The sequence below is a fragment of the Phaethon aethereus genome, assembly GCF_964289735.1.
Source record: "Phaethon aethereus genome assembly, chromosome: 3".
Classification (NCBI taxonomy): domain Eukaryota; kingdom Metazoa; phylum Chordata; class Aves; order Phaethontiformes; family Phaethontidae; genus Phaethon; species Phaethon aethereus.
The window spans coordinates 26,199,415-26,218,480 of NC_138576.1; positions in this window are offsets into that span (position 1 = coordinate 26,199,415).

Below are 19,066 nucleotides of genomic sequence, written 5' to 3' on the forward strand. Positions count from 1 at the left end.
TGAATTCCTTTTTTTGCTTTGCTTGTGTGTACGGCTTTTGTTTTACTTATTAAACTGTCTTTATCTCTACCCATGATTTTTCTCACTTTTACTCTTCCGATTCTCTCCCCCATCCCACCACGGAGGACTGAGTGAGCAGCTGCATGGTGCTTCATTGACGTCTGGGGTTAAACCACAACAAAGTGTTAGCACAGTCTCTGGCATAGTTCTGGCGTAGGCCAAATTGCATTTTAGGCAGATGACATCTTGTGCTTAGTTATGGGATGGTAGGGAACAGACACTATTCCTAACTGGTATTTTGAATGCTGGTTAGAGAGCTTACTGGATGGATGCTACCTGTCAAAAAATAGTATCTGACTAGTTTTATTTAAAGGCACGGATGTAGCTTATGAGTTCCAGTGGAGACCAGGTCCAGTGCAAGAAGTTGGCAGCTGTGCTGTCCTTCCAAGCGAAAGACATACAAGCAGATATATAAGACACAAAATTTGTAGAGTCCTGAGGTCAGCCCATAGCTAGGAAAAAAAAATGAACCAGAATAGCCAGGACCTTGGCAAAAGGCTGGAGATCTATTTCCTGTTCAGGAGTCTCCAGCTGACAACCAGCATATGAAGTATGCCTTGTTTTAAAGCATTACATTGTGGCCTGCTGTTTCATGAGATAACTGTAGTGTTACAGCTCATCAGTCAGTTCTCTAGCCTTTATGCTCACCACCACCCTGGCCTGTATAACCCAGCATGGGTTAAGAGACTAAGGAGGTATTAGCCTGCACTACCTAGCTGCTCCCAAGCAAAACATTTTTAATTCCTTCTCCACCTTGCCTAAATGAATTGTGAATCCCAAGCTTGTCATTTTTAATGAGGTCTGTGATTGACCTTGTGATTGATAATAGTGATTAGCATTTTCTGACATAATAATACATTAAATATGTAATTTTTTTACATATCATTTTTACAAATCATGCAAGCATACAACCTCAAACCTATTTAGTCTAGAATTTAAATTGTTTTTCCATTTTAGAAACTGTTTTCTCATTTGCTATGAAACATATTACTCTCTCATTTCTGATACATTTCCTATCCTTAGGTATAAAATTTGTATGTTCTTTAGTATACAATTTACACTATAAGCTAAAATACACCGTGTCTTCTGGAGAAAAGTTTTACACTCATTTGTTTTCCAATTAAGTGCTAAATAAATACATGTGTATCATACAACAAAAAATCCTTTTCCCTTTAAACATTTGTTTCTCCAAATGTTGGTGTCAAACGTCAGTAAATAAGATACTCATAAATCTCAGGGTTTTTTTAAACTATCTATCCATTGAATGTCCCCTCCTGTCCATTTTGAATGGCTACCAAGGGTAGGATGCACTCTCTCTAGCTATCAAAAAGTAAGTAGTTTAAATCAGGCTTTGTCCATCCATAATCAGTGGAGAAAGATGGGAAACTCCAGAGGGTGATTCATTCTCTCCTAAAATAAAGGGGATGAATCACCCTCTGGAACTGCCTTCTCTTTACCCTTGACTGCAGAGGGAATCTTGATGACTGCTTTATAAAAAGACATGATTATGCAGTCATTTTAAATGAACATAAATTTAGGTTGTTGTCAAAAGTGTGGTCCCACCTTTCCCCATTGTCTCTGCTTATTTTCATACCATTTTTCGTGTCACGGGAGTGGGAGTTGAGAAATTACTGGTTATAAAACTGGATATAGATATAGATATGGATATGGTTATCATTTTTTTTGACCAAGTTAGATTTCATCCAATTATATTCCCTGATTTGGCTCCCACTGTGATTAAAAAAACTTAGCACCAGTACAAGCATTCGTAAGAGCCATAGCTGGCACTGCTCACTTTAAAGTTGCAGAAAAGTACTGTCTTAGATTAAAGTGACTATGTCACCACAGGCTCAGTTACACAACTTATACACAAATACATGCAGGTGAATTGAATTTTTTAATGGAAACACAGTTCTGTTGCCTAAACATAGGTGCCTAGTGTTATTTGAAACCATTTTTGATAACTTTAGAAGTTTCATTTTGATTTGAGTTTTAGAACTTAATTTACTCAAGGTGGAATTGCAGCTATAGCTTCCAGCAGGGAATCTATGAGGGGTAAGTGTCCTGAATCTGTCGACTTTTGAGATAAAGGAAAAAAGCTGATGCCAATCTTATTTTCTTTAACATATCCCCCAAGCAATAAGTACATAAAGGCTCCAAAGAACCCCTTCACAATAAGTATGGTACCCCTGGCTCAGGGATCAATCTCTTTACACTTCTTACATGGATCAGGGTTGCTTATCATATATTTTCCTTTTGGTCCGGTGATGCACTTTTTGGGGTTTGTCTTCTGTCTCTTTCAATGATGTGTGATAACATCTTTTTAGTGTTTGACATAAAATGAACTCTCAAGAGGCAAACTGCAAGGAAAGAATTGCCACAATGGACACGTGGAATCTCAGCCCATATCTCCACATATAAATGCATTGATGCCTAGCCAGACCAAAAAGGATGGTCTGGTCTTTTCCATACTTTTAAACTCTCTCGGTTTCTGAAACAGGACAGCTGCATGCAGGGCTGTCCCACTGGGAGAGGTCTCTGCCTCTACTAACTCTGCAGAGTGGTTTGTAAGTGCTGCTGTGGGGCCAAGCCAGAGGTGCAGGCACCTTTCTAGTAATTAAGTGGTGTAGGCAATCAAGTTCCAGTGCCTGAACAGGGCACTGTTTGACTTAACTATATAGCCATTACCTCAGAAATCTAGGTAAAAATCATTGCCCATCATGGGGAAGCATGACAATGACTGTTCATCTTGCAAGCTGAATTTGCTCTTTCACTTTTTTTAGGAATTGGGAATGAGAAAACTTCAAGAACATTGAAGAATTTTTTTTTTCTCAGAATACAGTTTTTCAATGCTACCTGCAACATGTGGTGTATATATACTTTTTTTTCTCAGATGAGTGCATTAAAAATGAAACCCAAGTTAAAATTGTTTGGGTTCTTTCTCTCACATGCACAAGCACACAGTGAATCAGATTGATTTAGTTAAAACTTTCCTGAGAGCTAAAAACCTTACACTAAACTGAAAGGTAAATATTTTATACTGTTAAAATTTTGTAAAGCTTCAAACATGGTTTGAGTTACAGAAACTTAAAAAAACATTTGGATGGTCCTCTCAGTATGTGGCCAGCTGTACCTTCCTGAGGTGGAGGATATCACCCCAGTAGCTGTGCTCATTGCTAAACTGCTGTCTCCTTTGAAAGTGCAAGCTGCAGAGTGATGGAGGCTCCTAATGCAACAAAAGGTGCTCCATTAGTTACTCCCACCAAAAACTCACCTAAAAAGACTGTATTTCTATGTAGCATCACTCTCCTTTTTCAGAACGGACAAGCACAGATGATATTAGCACTAAAGCAGAGCTGGAAAGACTTTCTTCTTCACGCAATTAGCAGCAGAAGGGCAGATCACTGCACGTGGCTCTGGAAGGAAACGCCCTTCCTTCCTCCCCTCTTCTCCTCTACACCTCCATGCTGTTAGCTCTGTCTGCTTTTTGGTTTTTTGGCTCTTTCAGTTCTGAAGGGTATGAGGACGCAATAACAGAAACTTTCACCAGGAAGGTCAAGGCAATGATCAAACAGAAGGTAAAGCGAGGCTTTGGGACAGGGTTGTAAGTGGGACTCGGGCATTTCTTCAGGTGCCTCATTCTGACACCCTCTCGTCACATTCATTCATAGAAGCCTGCTCAGCTGCTGTTGAATCTAACAGAGCATACAGTCCCTTGGCATCTAACTTTGTGCTAGTAAACTTCCCCTGGCATTTACCTTTTGCTGCATAATCAAATATTGCTTAATTGTGCAGTTTACACCTTGGCTGTTACAGGATTAATTAGACTAACATCCCTCTGCCGGTCTCACCTGTAAAACTGATGTAGTCCTTATGTTGTCAGTTGAGCTGAACACAAACTCTGTTTATTCCTAGAGCAGAACTGTTTTGTACAAACTCACAGTAATAAAAAAATTATAATGCCTAACTTTCCTCTAGAGACAAAGTTGGGAAACTTCCCTCTTAAAGCTGAAAAGTTTAAAAGCAAACAAGCAAAAAAGAACTCTGTAAACAAGCAAAAAATAACTTTGCAAACAAGCCAAAAAATTTTTGTTTTATGAAAACCCCAAAATACATAGAGAATGACAGCAAAAATTGTTTGGCTATTGGAAAAATTAATTAGCTTCTGTTCAGAAAAATGTCTTCTATGTTTTCAAAGATGTCAGCACAATTCTTGGATCAGATAAGAACAACAATAGAGGAACAAGCCCCCTCTCATCTATTCTTATCTGCAAAGGCAGAGATTCTGATAGCTACTCCATCACATTTTAAAATATTATTGGCAGCAAGAATACAGACAGCAGTTCTCAGTGTCGCATAAGAAGTATGGTTTTGTCTGATGGAGCGGCAGAGGCATGCCCTGTTCGATGTGACTTCATTTCTTGAAAAAGTTTGTCTGAAAAAAAAATCCCATCAGACCATATTAGCCTGCAGGATTCCTTACAGATTTCTTATTACAAAGCCTTCCTCTTGGGAGAAAACCGGCAGAATTCCCTGTGGCCCGTGGAAATTAAAACAAAGAGGGCAACCTGCCTCATTTAACACCTTTTCTCCTGCTGCCTGGGTATGGGTACAGGTTTAGTAGATTGTGAGAAGGTTTCTAGATTTGCAACCTAACCTTTGCCATTTTTTCTGCAAATTTAACCTAAATTTTAGTAAATAGTGCTCAGGAAAGAAAGGCTGACTTCCTACAAACCTGAGGCAGCAAGGAAGGGTGTAAACAAATTACTTTCTTGTATGTTCAGTGACAGGTACTGAATATGTATTCTTATTCTGTAGAGAGTTTAGGAGCATGATGAACCAGGAGCCTAAAAGTAGGCTCTGGGAAAAGCATCCCTAAAAGTGTTGATTAGAGAGTTGGGGCTCTAACATCTGTGAGTGACCCCTTAGCAACAGGCTGGGACCAACACTGGAGAACCAAGATAATTCATTGGGATCCTCCTTGTCTTTACCTTAGGGACTATTGCTGGATAGCTCTCATGTAAGGTAATTTTATAAAATAAATTTTTATCAGAATTTGCTTTCAACTTGCACGTTAGGAATCAGAGACAGTCTCATAAGTAAAACTATTAGTCAGTGGTATTGGTTCAGGAAACTGTTCTCTACCAATCTAGTACTGCTGTGACAAATTATGATCATAGTGATCAGCCTCAGTTTTGTTTTTAATTAGCTCTGTTTAAGTAGTAGGCTCTGGAACAGTGGCTATTATTTACATACATTTAAAGTTATCAGTGATGAACATACATATGGATATGAAGAATAGATTTTTTTTATTATTATTTTTATAATATCAGAAGCTATTCCTAGGAAGGTTTTATCTGAACCTCTACAGAAAAAGAAAGGATAGTGTTACAAAAAATATCTATTTCCCAGCTGGATGAAAGATATCTAGAACAAGACTAAGACTCACATAATTAAAATATTCGAAGACCAAAAATCCTGGCATGGATATAATAATTACTTTTCACTAAAGGAAACCCAGAGGCCTTGAGCAGATTTGGAAGGCTGAGTTTAGCAGCTATATGCATACATCTTACAGCAGGATCAAGACCTTTAGACCAAAATCCTGAGAGCTTCAGCAAAGGGGAAATGTTAATGGCATAAAATTTTTATAAACCCAGCAATACAGCTACAGTCTGTGAGTACTATAATGCTCCAGGTTCATCCATGTTGTGCTTTTTCAATAATTGCTTATGGAAAAAAGAATGTTGGAACTCACTCAAAGCTTTTAATTGTAATCTGAAAGTTAACACATCCATTTATGTAAATCTCAGCTCTGTTTCATGAATTTCACATTTGCTCTTTGAATCTGTCCTCTACTGTTATACTTCTGTTCAGCAGAGCCCGCCTGCCTGTTTTGGGGATACCACCAGTCTTTCTACCTTACAGCTACATAAAAAAGATTATATCACTTCACATTACCTTCCATAAAGTAATTATTTGATAACTGCAAAGCCAAAAGAATTAATTCCTTATCTTTGGCTATTTTGGATTTCCAGGTATTGTAAAAATAAAAGTTGACTGCTGTTCATTACTATTTCCAGCCACACTTATCTCTAGAATTTCAGCTTTTAGCAGTCACTACTGGAGGATACCAAGGAAATAATATGATACAGTTAGAGGAAAGAAAACCTCTTACAGAAAAGAATGTGTGCTGTCACAAAGGCAACATATCTGTCTCCTAATCTCATAGCACATGCAACATAGGAAATAGAGCTTCCCCAAATACACAACTCCCTACCACTTTGGCAAAAGAAGACTTTCCATTAGGTGTCAGTAGATTAGATTTTCTGGAGGATATGGCCAGAAGTCTACTGATGTTGGCAGAACTAAATACAGACCTTTAATGCCAATAGAGAGTTCAGACTACATTGTCTTTCTAGTTTCCTACCTCATACATAATTCACAGTGTGGTTTTTAAACTGACCAACTCCTTTTTACAACTATACTAACAAGTATACGTTTTCCTATTTGTTTAACTCATTTTCATACAGAAAAGTAAGTAGTTATGGAAGTACTTATGTACTTATAGGCTAATGTTTATGTGTTAGAGGCCTTAGAATAAGGTTTTTTTATGATTTGGACAATTCTGACAAATTTCAAAGAGGAGAAGATGTTTCCAAGATAATTATTTCCTGCGAGTTTTGTGAAAAGTTAAGGAAGAGCAAGGAGAATTCTGCCATAACCCATTCTGTTTGAAGGTATCCAGCTGCACCTAATATCAGATCTATAAACTATATATAAGGAAGAAATTTTTCACAATGAGGGTCGTGAAACACTGGCACAGGTTGCCCAGAAAGGTGGTAGATGCTCCATCTCTGGAAACATTCCAGGTCAGGTTGGATGGGGCTGTGAGCAACATGATCTAGCTAAAAAACATAGAATCATGGAATAGTTTGGATTGGAAAGGACCTTTAAAGGTCATCTAGTACAACTCTTCTGCAATGAGCAGGGACATCTTCAATGAGATCAGGTTGCTCAGAGCCCCGTCCAACCTGATCTTGAATGTTTCCAGGGAACATGTTCCTGCTCATTGCAAAGGGGTTGGACTAGATGACCTTTAAAGGTCCCTTTCAACACAAACTCTTCTATGATTCTATAATTCTATCATCAGCATGCACAGAAATCTAGACTAACTATAGCATGCATTATGCCTTTCCCAGTAGGGCATATTTGAACTTAATGAAATACAGAGGAATTTTCTGAAATGGGAAAATCTGAAGGAATTTTTCATCAAATTAAAACCCCCACATAATGTCATTTAAAAATAAATTGTGTATCTGATTTTTGTTTTTCTTTTGTCAATATCTTTTCAAATCATGTATATTTCCCCCCCCCAAAAACTATCTTTTTTTTTAAATGAACGTACGTTATTAAGCTACATCTATATGGTATTTATCATGTGTCTTCAATCAGTTCTGTCATAATTGTTCACAACTTTACTGATCAAAGGAGACCAGTGAAATACTTAAAGAATCAGAAAGAGAGTATTTCTTCCATAAAGCAAGGGATAAACTCATCTGGAAACATTAGCTAGCACTAGAGTTAACTGTGATCACTGAAATAATTTTGCTTTTTTTCATTTTTCATCTGGTAGTTTTGTGTTTTCTTGTATCTATCTGATTTCAGCAAGTTCTGAAATGTTGAGAGAAAAAAGTTCTGAAAAATTGTTGTGGTTTTTTTTTTTTTTTAATTAGTCTGCGAAAGCCCTTTAGGCTTCATAGATTCATAAAAGGAAGCATGGTGTGAATTTTTTCTGTATTGCATAACTTTCAAGCTGCCATAACATAGGATAGGGACATAGTGAGGTAGATTAGGGTTGTGGGTTTGCTCATGAGTGGAGGAAGCTAGGGAGAGGATTTGAACCTCTGGATAAAGGGCTTAAGCCTTTTGCATTTGCCAAGCTCTGTCACGCTAGCGGTCCTTATCTAGGAGGTGGTGGGTGGCCCTCTGGTACGTTTAGCTGGGTTCATTACTTGAGGGGGGGGGTGTACTTGTAACATTGGCTTCACTTTTCTGTCCTTTCATACTAGGAAAAGTTCGTCATAGATAGAAACCAACCTGGATTACTCCAGTCTGAACTCAGATCACGCAGGACTGTTAATAGTTGAACAAACGAACCCTTAATAGCGGCTGCACCATTAGGATGTCCTGATCCAACATCGAGGTCATAAACCTCCTTGTTGCTAGGGGCTCTTGAAGGAGATTACACTGTTATCCCTGGGGTAGCTTGGTCCATCGGTCGATTGTATCAGGTTGGGTTGCTGTTTGCACGTTGAGGAGTTGCTCTTGGTTAAGGGATGTGGTCTTATTTTTGGAGGATTTTTTTTTCTCCAAGGTTGCCCCAACCGAAAAATACGGGCCAGGTGTTCAGTGGTCATGTACCTGGTAGGGTGGGCTGTGAGTGGAGTGGCCGTTGATTTAAACAGTCTGTCATAAGATCATTCTTTGCCAAATTTGAAGGATTTGAAGGCTTCATAATAAACACCCACTGCTTTATTGGTATTTGATTGAAACTTCAGTAATTGTATACAGTTCTCTTTCTGAAATTTTGAAACTTTTATTTCCTAGGATATATATAGTGAAACCTTTTCTCTGCAGGAAAGAATGATAAGATTATCAGAAATAACTAGATTTTTAATAAGTATTTGCTATGTTATCCTTACTGTATTACTGTTCTTAGAAATGTAAGTATGAAAACAAAATAAAATTCATCCCCAGGTGGTTACCAAGGGACTCCTTAAATTGGACAGCATATGAATGTCTTTTCTTGTTCCAATCCCTACTTGGAATTTAGAATTCCTTATGCAGGTGCAGAATTTTCATACAAAGTTGTCATATAAGACAGATCTCAAGCTAGACAATTTCATAGAAATTAATTTGCATCAGATAAAAAAGGACCAGTATATCTATGATAACAAAGCTCAGGAAGTTTCTTGACATTTTGAATGCAGAACATCTATACTTAAACTGAAAAAAAAAAAGTGACAAAGGACATTATGAGCACCAAAGGCTGAAGGCTGAAGTTAACCTGATTTCATCACTGCTTCTTTCTTCATACTTTACCAAACTGTTATTTTCATCACACAAATTTCCTAATTAACTTTCTGTATTTTAGTGGCTCTATAACTTCATTTATTACGTACCTGAACCGCTTCTGAAATTGGGCAATATGGGTGAGCATATACTTGGGTGTATAAACGTCACTTGGGCTTTTAAAGTAGGATTTAAGTGAAAGTTAGATGGATTAGCCTAAGAAATAAGTTCAGAAAGCTCATGCTTGATGGGTTTTATCACACTGGAGATGAGAGGATTCATATAATTCCCTATTTTTGAACTGAGACTTAGAGGCCTAATTATGGGCAGCTTGGTGCCTGGCTTCTTCCTAACGTCCATCGTCATTCAGAAAGAAGTCATAACTTTTGAATGTAACATAGCTGTCAGTCTGACCACACCTAATGCAGGTGGGTACCACTGCGCTCATCACAAAGGAAGCTGACCAAAGATGTTTCCATTTCCATAAAGAGGCAAAAGAGGCAGTGTTTTCTGCCAATGGCCTATGGGTTAGAGTACTTTATATGGGTGGGAAACCAGGCTCTATTGCCTAAAATCTAGAGTGGTGTTAAAGCCAAGTCTGTCATTTACTAGGGGAAGGTCTTAATCTTGAAGCTGTGCCATAGCATAGATAAATTTAAAACCGATTGCCGTGAGATGGTGCTGGGAGAAGCACTCGCTAATTTAGTGACTAGGACATTCGGAGGCAGAAAGAAGAAAAGGGGAGGGGGCAGCCCAGGAATCTGTCTCCTACACTCACAAATATTTACCTACTTTAAACAACCATTGTTTGTCATGAAATACATACTCAGACCTGCAAGTAAGAAGAGCACTGAATTCCCACCTTCAGATCAGAGTCCAAGGCTCCAGCCTGTTGAGCCATAGTCTGGTTTATAGTCCCTTGGTTCAATGCAAATTAAGTTTTAATCCACTCTATGGCAAAGTTTTAGTAAAAGCATTCACTATTTTCTTTGTTCATATTTTCTAGGAGAAAGAAAATGATGCATTTAAATCTCTCAGGTAATGGATGGCCTGGAATTCATGTGTCTCTTCTTTGAAAGATGATTTAGTTAGTAATGATGCTGTACTACAGATGGATACCGGGGGGGATTTTTTTTTTTAAGATTACAAATCCAGAATGAACTGTGAAAATCCAGTTTCCCCTACTCTGTAAAACAGCCTACAGAATTTTCTGTTTTGCTTCCTGCTGGTACAATATGCCCTGACATATCAGAATATGATGTGGAAAGTCTCACTGTGGAAGACCACACCACTAATCTCAACAAGACTGTTCCAGGTTAATTACCTTCACTATCAAAAAAGTGTGTTTGGTAAGACTGAATTTGTTTAGCTTCAGTTTCCAGCCATATATAATTTTACCGAAAAATCAAGAAGCCTTTCAATGTCATTTTGTTTCCCACACACATGCTTACAAATGGTGGATGTTAGTCACTATCTTTTTGGTGAGTTAAGTAAAGTGATCTCCATGAGTCTTTTACAACATGACATGTTTTCAAATATTCTCATGGTTCTTTACCAAACCCTGACCATCTTTCAACATTTATTTCGAATTGTGTATGTTAGAAATGATCAAGGTATGCCTGTTTTGTCCAAACCAATACAATGATAAGGTAGTATAACCCCTTTATTCCTATTCAGTATGTGTCCCTTCATGTCCCCCCGCCATCATGCTGTGAGTTAATATTTGCTGATCATTCACCATTACTACCAAACCTTCCAGAACTTAAAGATATAACTTGTGCTGTGTGTTTTGACTTCAAATGTCTGAATTAGTAATTGCCCAGCTCACTAAATTAACAAATTTTTGAAGAGATTTGAGGTGCGTGCTGTAAGAAAAACAAAAAGGAGAAAATTATATTACGCATTTGTAAACCTGCTTTCTACATTCTCAATAAAAAAAGGCTGGCAAGACTAATTCACAAGAGTGTTGTATCTGAATGTAATAGAAAATTCCTGGAACTCAGAAGCAGAAGCCATTCACTCTTTTATTTACTGGTCCTTGCAGATACTCATGCACTTTGCTGTCAATAGGTTATTATGACCTTATTGAGCTGTGAATGTCTGATAGAAGAGGACAACCTCATTCAGTACTAGAAGAAGAAATTTGAAACACAGTGTCCATTAAAATCAATCATTCATAAAGAATTAATAATATTTAAAATCTAAATACCAATCCAGAAAGTTTTTAATCATTAAGCCAGAAGCAAAAATATTTATCCATGTATTATTGACAAAGTAAACTTTTAAGTGCTTTTGATGGCATTTTAAAATATTGATAGCATTATAGATTGAGGTGGTATATTTGAGGAGCCTTACAGGAATAGGCCAGTTTAATATCCTCAGATTCTTTTGTGGCGGATAAGCTAATGGTATGAAAGAAAATAAAAGTGTTCATTCTTTTAATAGGGGTAGGTACTGACCATAGAAAGAACAAGTTGCACTGTCTCGAAGATAACCATCTAAAGAGACAAACATCTATATTCTGCACCCTTTCAACTTTCTAAGTGGCTCTCGGTGGCATCCCAAGCTACTGCACAGTGTTGTGTCTTTGAGACTATACGAACTCTTTGCATTCAGAAGTGTCAAAAGGCAGAAAGTTGTGAAAGAAGCATCTCACCTTCTACCACTGAACTTGGAGTTAACAAAAGGTACTGTACTCTACAAACACTGCTGTCTTTTGTTGAGTATAAGCTGGTAAGAACACCAATTGGTGAAACTTTTATTCCGAAGTTCTTTAAGGTTGAGACAGGGAAAGAAGAAAAGGAAGTAGTGGAGAGAGTGACTCATTTAGTGATGCTTTCTGCAGTCGATTAGAGACCTCCCCTAGGAATTGGGGAAGCAGGAGGTCAAGAGCCTGCCCTGAACCAAGTAGAGCATAGCTGAGCTTGGTCTTTTATGCATATGTTATTACTATTAGTAACTGACTAATTTTGTGTGAATTTATTTCTTATTTTTGAGAAAGATTCCCAGTCTTCATAATATACCAGTCTGAAAAGGCATCACTCTCTTGAAATTAATGAATTTTAATGGATGGAAAAACACTTCCATCTCTGTAATCTGTATTTCTGAGGTAGAAAGAAATCACTGTATTCTTCAGGAATATATCCTCTGTCTCAGATAATTAAAACCTTCTGTATCTGTTCAGTCAGATTAGCACCCTACCCAGTAAAAGACAAGACTGGTCTATAGTCACTGTAGAAGAAAAAGAAGTACTATTGCTTTCATTGCAATATTTAACAGGAATAATTTTTATTAAAAGTGATCAGAACTCTTAGGTGGGCTAAAGACACATGAAAGTGATAAGCATGCTATTTATGAATTTAAAATATGGAAATATTACTTTGATACCTAGTTCTTGTGTAAATAATGTTAAAAACTTTACTGATTATTATTTTTGTACAATAACAACAGTGAATGGTCTTTGATATTAAAGTTTAAAAGACAGATTGTCAAAAGCAATGAGCAACAAAACAGCTTCTGGTTTGATACCAATATGAGAAGACAGATTGTCCAAAAAGTTTATTTCTATTTAAACATATAAATGAACCAGAGAGATATTCTTAAGTATTCACCTCTCAGCATGTCCCACTGAGAAGACTGGATCTGTTGAACTCATGTTCTTGAGAACTGAACTGCTTCATTTAGGTGCCTAAATGGGAGCTGAATTCTTTTGACAGCTCTACAGGAAAAAGAAAGCCTCACAGACCAAACCATTTTCCTAGTATAAATGAGACACATTAATGTTAAGGTTCTAATATCACTATGTTAACTTACTTCACTCATAATTGCTTGTATTCTGCTTAAATAAAACTAGGTGATAAAATATGTAATAAAGAAAAAAACCCGTGTTTTTAGAATTTCCCAAAATGTTTTTTTCTATCTAAAATGAATTTCCTCTACAACAACCCAATCTGCTGTGCCCCATGATTGGATTTCTAAGGATATCTGCAATAGATTGAGTTATAAGCTCAGGGATACAATTTCTTTCTTTCTTCCTAAGAGTGTACCTTTTGAGATTACTAAATATGTATATGCAATTCCTTACTGATCCTCTGTGGATTTACTGGAAACTGTTTACCTCCTTGAATATACTTTTGTAGCTTCATAGATTTTTAGAGCAAAATGGTCCTAGTTTAATGGCTTGTATAACATGCATAGAAATATTTCTCCAAGTCACTGCTGTCTTGGACACATTCATTTGGAGTTTGTCCAGGCAAGATGTCAGTGTTATACCTTTGTGGCTGTGTTATACCTTTGTGGCTGTGTTATACCTTTGTGGCTTTAAAAATTTAAGTGGCAGTTCCTATACAGGAACAGAGGTATTATATTTATGTGATTGACAGCAAAACAGCCATAATAGATTTCTTCCTTTTGAGTGGAGGAAGCAGGACAACCTCAAAGAGTTTTAAGGGTATGAACAGAAATGCTAGATTTCTGCTGCTTTCCCAGCTTCCATCTTGGAAATACTGGAAAACTTTCATTGTCTCAGAGAACACTTTTCATCTTCAATTACTCACTAAAATCTGCCTTGAGGAATGGGATGTAGAATTTGTCTTGAGCATTTGCATTTGGATTGCTCCAGCCGGTGTGATAACTTGCACTAAGTGATATAAAAGATTTCTACATGTCCATTTACTTTGATTTTTCACATTACACCATCTTCCTATATCACGAAGGCATTGCTAACAAGCACTAATTGGATTTGGCTCTGGACTGAATGGGAAGACAGACAAGTTGTGTCAGTAATTCTAGTTTATTCTGAACACTTCTTAACTGAGCTCAAAGGAAAAATTTGAAGTTCCCAATGCAGTGTTCTATTTACCCAGATCACCTCTTGCTTAGCTTTTTCAAGCATAAATCTCTGTAGGTAAAAATACATATTTTAAGATTACAGAGAACTACTCAAACCTTTTTAGAAAATTAAACATGAACCATTATGACAAACAAAATCATTATGAAAGTAAGGTTGAGGATATGCACTTTAAATGAAGAGTAAAAAGCAAAAGAAGAGAAATAAGGTTGATTGGAAAGTTTCCATTTGTTCATGAATTTAAAATAACTCCATGTAGCCCGACACTTTTTAGAAAATTTTCCCTCTCTTCCCATCTCTTTATCAGATAAAGGAAAAAACAGTAGAGAAAAGTTTCAAGATTAGACTTTACATTTCACAGCTGCGTAAGTATACATGGAATCTTTCTTTGATATATTCTTTTACTTTACATTTTTGGTGCTGTTAACATCAGATGTATATACCATGAACAGTCATGTAAAATACAGACAACAGAATTATTTGGATCCCTTGCCTCTCTCTCATATACTCATATACCTAAAGAGATGCCTGATCTATTACATTAAACATCTAGATATGCACATGGGTTCACCTTTTAGAATACAGATGGGTTTTTACTACTTTTTGTTCTTTGAAATTTGTATTTTTTCCAGCCTCATGACAAGTTAGTAACAGGCTCTGCAGAAACAGGGGCCTAAATCACCCAAAAGCTTTTAGAGAACAGTAATCAGGGAAAAGATGGGTGAGCTAGCCTAGATAAAGCCATACCACTGGATTTCTAAACTATGTGGAAATTAATTGATAAGATGGTACTATGAAAAGGCAGTGAAGACAATCAAGGAATGTAAAGGATGCCGCAGGCAGTGGAGCATTGTCCTGAGCTAACACTAACCAAAATGTCAAATCCACACAGAGCAGCAGCACAGGCATGAGGATATACCACTCCAGAACACGAGCTGGCTCATGCAGAAACAGCTTGGGTTATCAGCCCATGGAGCGAAATTAAACTACAGCCTAGTACAACCCTTCCTTGGGTTGGAAGGGACCATTAAAGGTGTCGTGGTTTAGCCCCAGATGGCAACCAAGCCCCATGCAGCAGCTCGCTCACTCCCCAACAGTGGCGAAGGCGGAGAGAATCAGAAGAGTAAAAGTGAGAAAACTAATGGTTTGAGATAAAGACAGTTTAATAAGTAAAGCAAAAGCCACACACGCAAGCGAAGCAAAGCAAGGAATTCATTCACCACTCCCCATGGGCCGGCAGGTGTTCAGCCATCTCCAGGGAAGCAGGGCTCCATCACACCTAATGATTACTTGGGAAGACAAACGCCATAACGCCAAACATCCCTCCACCGCTTCCTTCTTCTTGATCCCAGCTTTATATACTGAGCATGACATTATATGGTATGGAATATCCCTTTGTCCCTTTGGTCAGTTTGGGTCAGCTATCCCAGCTGTGTGCCCTCCTAGCTTCCCATGCACCCCCAGCCTTCTTGCTAGCAGGCCAGCATGAGAAGCTGGACACTCCTTGACTACTTAGCAACAACTCAAAACATCAGCACGTTATCAACATTTTCTCATCCCAAATCCTCACAGCCTCACGCTAGCTTCTATGAAGAAAACCAGCTCTATCCTCACTGGATACAGGACAAAAGGTCCTCTAGTCCAAGCCCCCTGCAATGAGCAGGAACATCTTCAACTGAATCAGGTTGCTCAGAGCCCCGTCCAAACTGACGTGGAATTTTTCCAGGCATGGGGCATCTACCACCTCTCTGGCAACCTGTGCCAGTGTTTCACCACCCTCCCTTGTGAAAAATTTCTTCCTTCTATCTGGTCCAAATCTGCCCTCTTTTAGTTTAAAACCATTACCCCTTGTCCTATCGCTACAGGCCCTGCTAAAAACTCTGTCCCCATCTGTCTTATAAGCACTCCTTAAGTACTGAAAGGCTGAAATAAAGTCTCCCCGGAGCCTTCTCTTCTCCAGGCTGAACAACCCCAACTCTCTCAGCCTGTCTCAGGAGAGGTGCTCCATCCCTCAGACCATTTTTGTGGCCCTCCTCTGGACCCACTCTAACAGGTCCATGTCTTTCCTGTGCTGAGGACTCCAGAGCTGGATGCAGGACTCCAGGTGGGGTCTCACCAGAGCGGAGTAGAGGGGCAGAATCACCTCCCTTGACTGGCTGGCCATTCTTCTTTGGATGCAGCTTAGGATATGGTTGCCCTGCTGGGCTGCGAGCACACATTGCTGGTTCATGTCCAGCTTTTCATCCACCAGTACCCTGAAGACCGGCTGGTCTCAATCCCTTCATGTCCCAACCTGTATTGACACCGGGGCTTACCTCAACGCAGGTCCAGGACTCTGCACTTGGCCTTGTTGAACCTCATTAGGTTCACACGGGCTCACTTCTCAGGCTTGTCCATGTCCCTCTGGACGGCATCCTGTATGCATCCCGTAGGTTTCTTTCATGGCTGAGTAAAGCTGAGGCTGCTTTCTCTAAATTGTCCCTGTTAGAAGTGGAAAGAAAAAAATGGAAACTTGGATAGAACTCTGAAATCACACTTTCTTCCAGGTGTGAAAAATCATCCCAAGTTTTTCCGAGAGTCAGTATACAAATATATGATTATTGATAGTGCTTGTTACCTACCAAAAAATAATTTTCCAAGTCTCATTGGAGTGACTAGGATTTTTCAGGTTTTCTTCTGAGACGTTTGGATCAGGCCCATACAGAAAGTCCAGAAACATAGATATTCACGGATGTACAGATAACAAATGTGAAAAATACTTTTCAGTAATCTTCTTAGGCATTTTTTTCCAATCCCTGAATTTCTTTTATTTTTACCTTGTCATTGGCCTCTGGTTTCTCATTTCTCAGCTTTTCCTTAGGTTTTCAGAACTTTAACTCCAATGTTCTGAGGATTTTCTGATGTGAAACACCTTTCTCATGGAACTTGATATTCAGTGTTATGTATGTTTCATAACATGAAACCATTCAGTCAGCACCTGTGTACTTATTTGCACAATTAATGACTTCATTTATTAGTACTTTTCTACTGTTTTCTGGATAGACTACTTCATTTTATAGGCAAAAAAATCAGTTCACTCATGTATGACTCACACCTAAATATGAATCAGTTTAAAAGTAATCTCGTGCCCTCTTCCAGAAAAGAGAGTACTTTTCAGAGCTTAAAACCTTCTCAAAATCCTGGGTAGTTGATTTATTCTTAATAACAGCTAAATGAATTCACAGAACTTTAATCATTCACTTTGGATGATATTAAGCCCCGTGCAGTCTCGGGACCAGAATATACTGGAATTGCACTAGTGCCAACCACACATGGACAAATGTGGAGTCTTTCACTTTCTTATCCATATATTCTTGTTCTTCAGAACATACGGTCTTAAAACTACTTTATCTACTCACTTTCCTCTGCTACTCTATTGTCATGTGCCTGATCTCCCACCACACATTCCTAGCTAACACTATTTTGACTTCTTCCCTTTTGCAAACAAGAGCTAGCTCTGTTTAAGGTGGTTAAATGTGGTCTTATTAGTGTTTCTCACTTACTGTTCAGCACTACATATTTTTGCTCTGATGTTGCCCCAGTGCCCCTGAAACAGTCCTGCTGAACTAGGAAAAGACAAACCCTAAGACCAGTCTTCTTGAATGAACTTTTCAAAGGAGTAAGCACTTCATCCTGTGTTAACTGTTTTTTCTGGCAACAGCAACCGTCCCCTTTGCTTGTAAGTGGATGTACTGCTGCTCTCTCTACCAGTGTCATGATTTTTTTCTACTGATTTGGGTAGCCTTAATCTGACCTCCCTTCTCTTTTCCCTCCGGTGCCAATTACTTCAAGCATTTTTGGAACAGACTCTGCTAGAAAACATATGCCAACTAGAAAAACAATGATGCTTCCAACTACTTTCCCCACATGCTTCTAATACAAGCAGGTATTTGTTCTACTCTAGTTCCCGGGTTGATCTGTGTTTGGCACTGTTAGCATTGCCATTAGCACCTGCTTGACCACATGAGACATTCAGCTAGGTAATATCTGAGAGAACCTGAGCTAATTTACATTGAAAACACCAGTTTCTTCTTTACTGCTACTAGATTAAACATTGAATCATTTGCAAACCTATGGCCTAATTCTATGCTATGGAACCCAGTGAAAACTTTCACAGAATCACAGGATCACAGGATCATTAGGTTGGAAAGGACCTTCAAGATCATCAAGTCCAATCATTAATCCAGTGCCACCATGTCCCCTAAACCATGTCTTGAAACGCCACATCCACACCTTTTTTGAACACTTCCTGAGATGACGACTCCACCACCTCCCTGGGCAGCCTGTTCCAATGCCTGACCACCCTCTCAGTGAAGACATTTTTCCTAATATCCAATCTAAACCTCCCCTGGCACAACTTGAGGCCATTTCCTCTCGTCCTATCGCTGGTTACCTGGGAGAAGAGACCAGCACCCTTGTCGCCACAACCCCCTTTCAGGTAGTTGTAGAGAGCGATAAGGTCTCCCCTCAGCCTCCTCTTCTCCAGACTAAACAACCCCAGTTCCCTCAGCCGCTCCTAATAAGACTTGTGCTCCAGCCCCCTCACCAGCTTCATTGCCCTTCTCTGGACACGCTCCAGCACCTCAGCATTCTTCTTGTAGTGAGGGGGCCAAAACAGAACACAGGATTCAAGGTGCGGCCTCACCAGTGCCGAGTACAGGGGTACGATCACTTCCCTACTCCTGCTGGCCACACTATTCCTGATACAGGCCAGGACGCTGTTGGCCTTCTTGGCCACCTGGGCACACTGCCGGCTCATGTTCAGCTGGCTGTCAACCAGCACCCCCAGGTCCCTTTCCAGCGGGCTGCTCTCCAGCCACTCCTCCCCAACCCCTGTAGCACTGCATGGGGTTGTTGTGGCCGAAGTGCAGGACCCGGCACTTGGCCTTATTAAACCTCATACAGTTGACCTCTGCCCATGGGTCCAGCCTGTCCAGATCCCTCTGCAGAGCCCTCCTACCCTCCAGCAGATCAACACTCCCACCCAACTTGGTGTCATCTGCAATCTTACTGAGGGAGCACTCGATTCCCTCTTCTAGATCA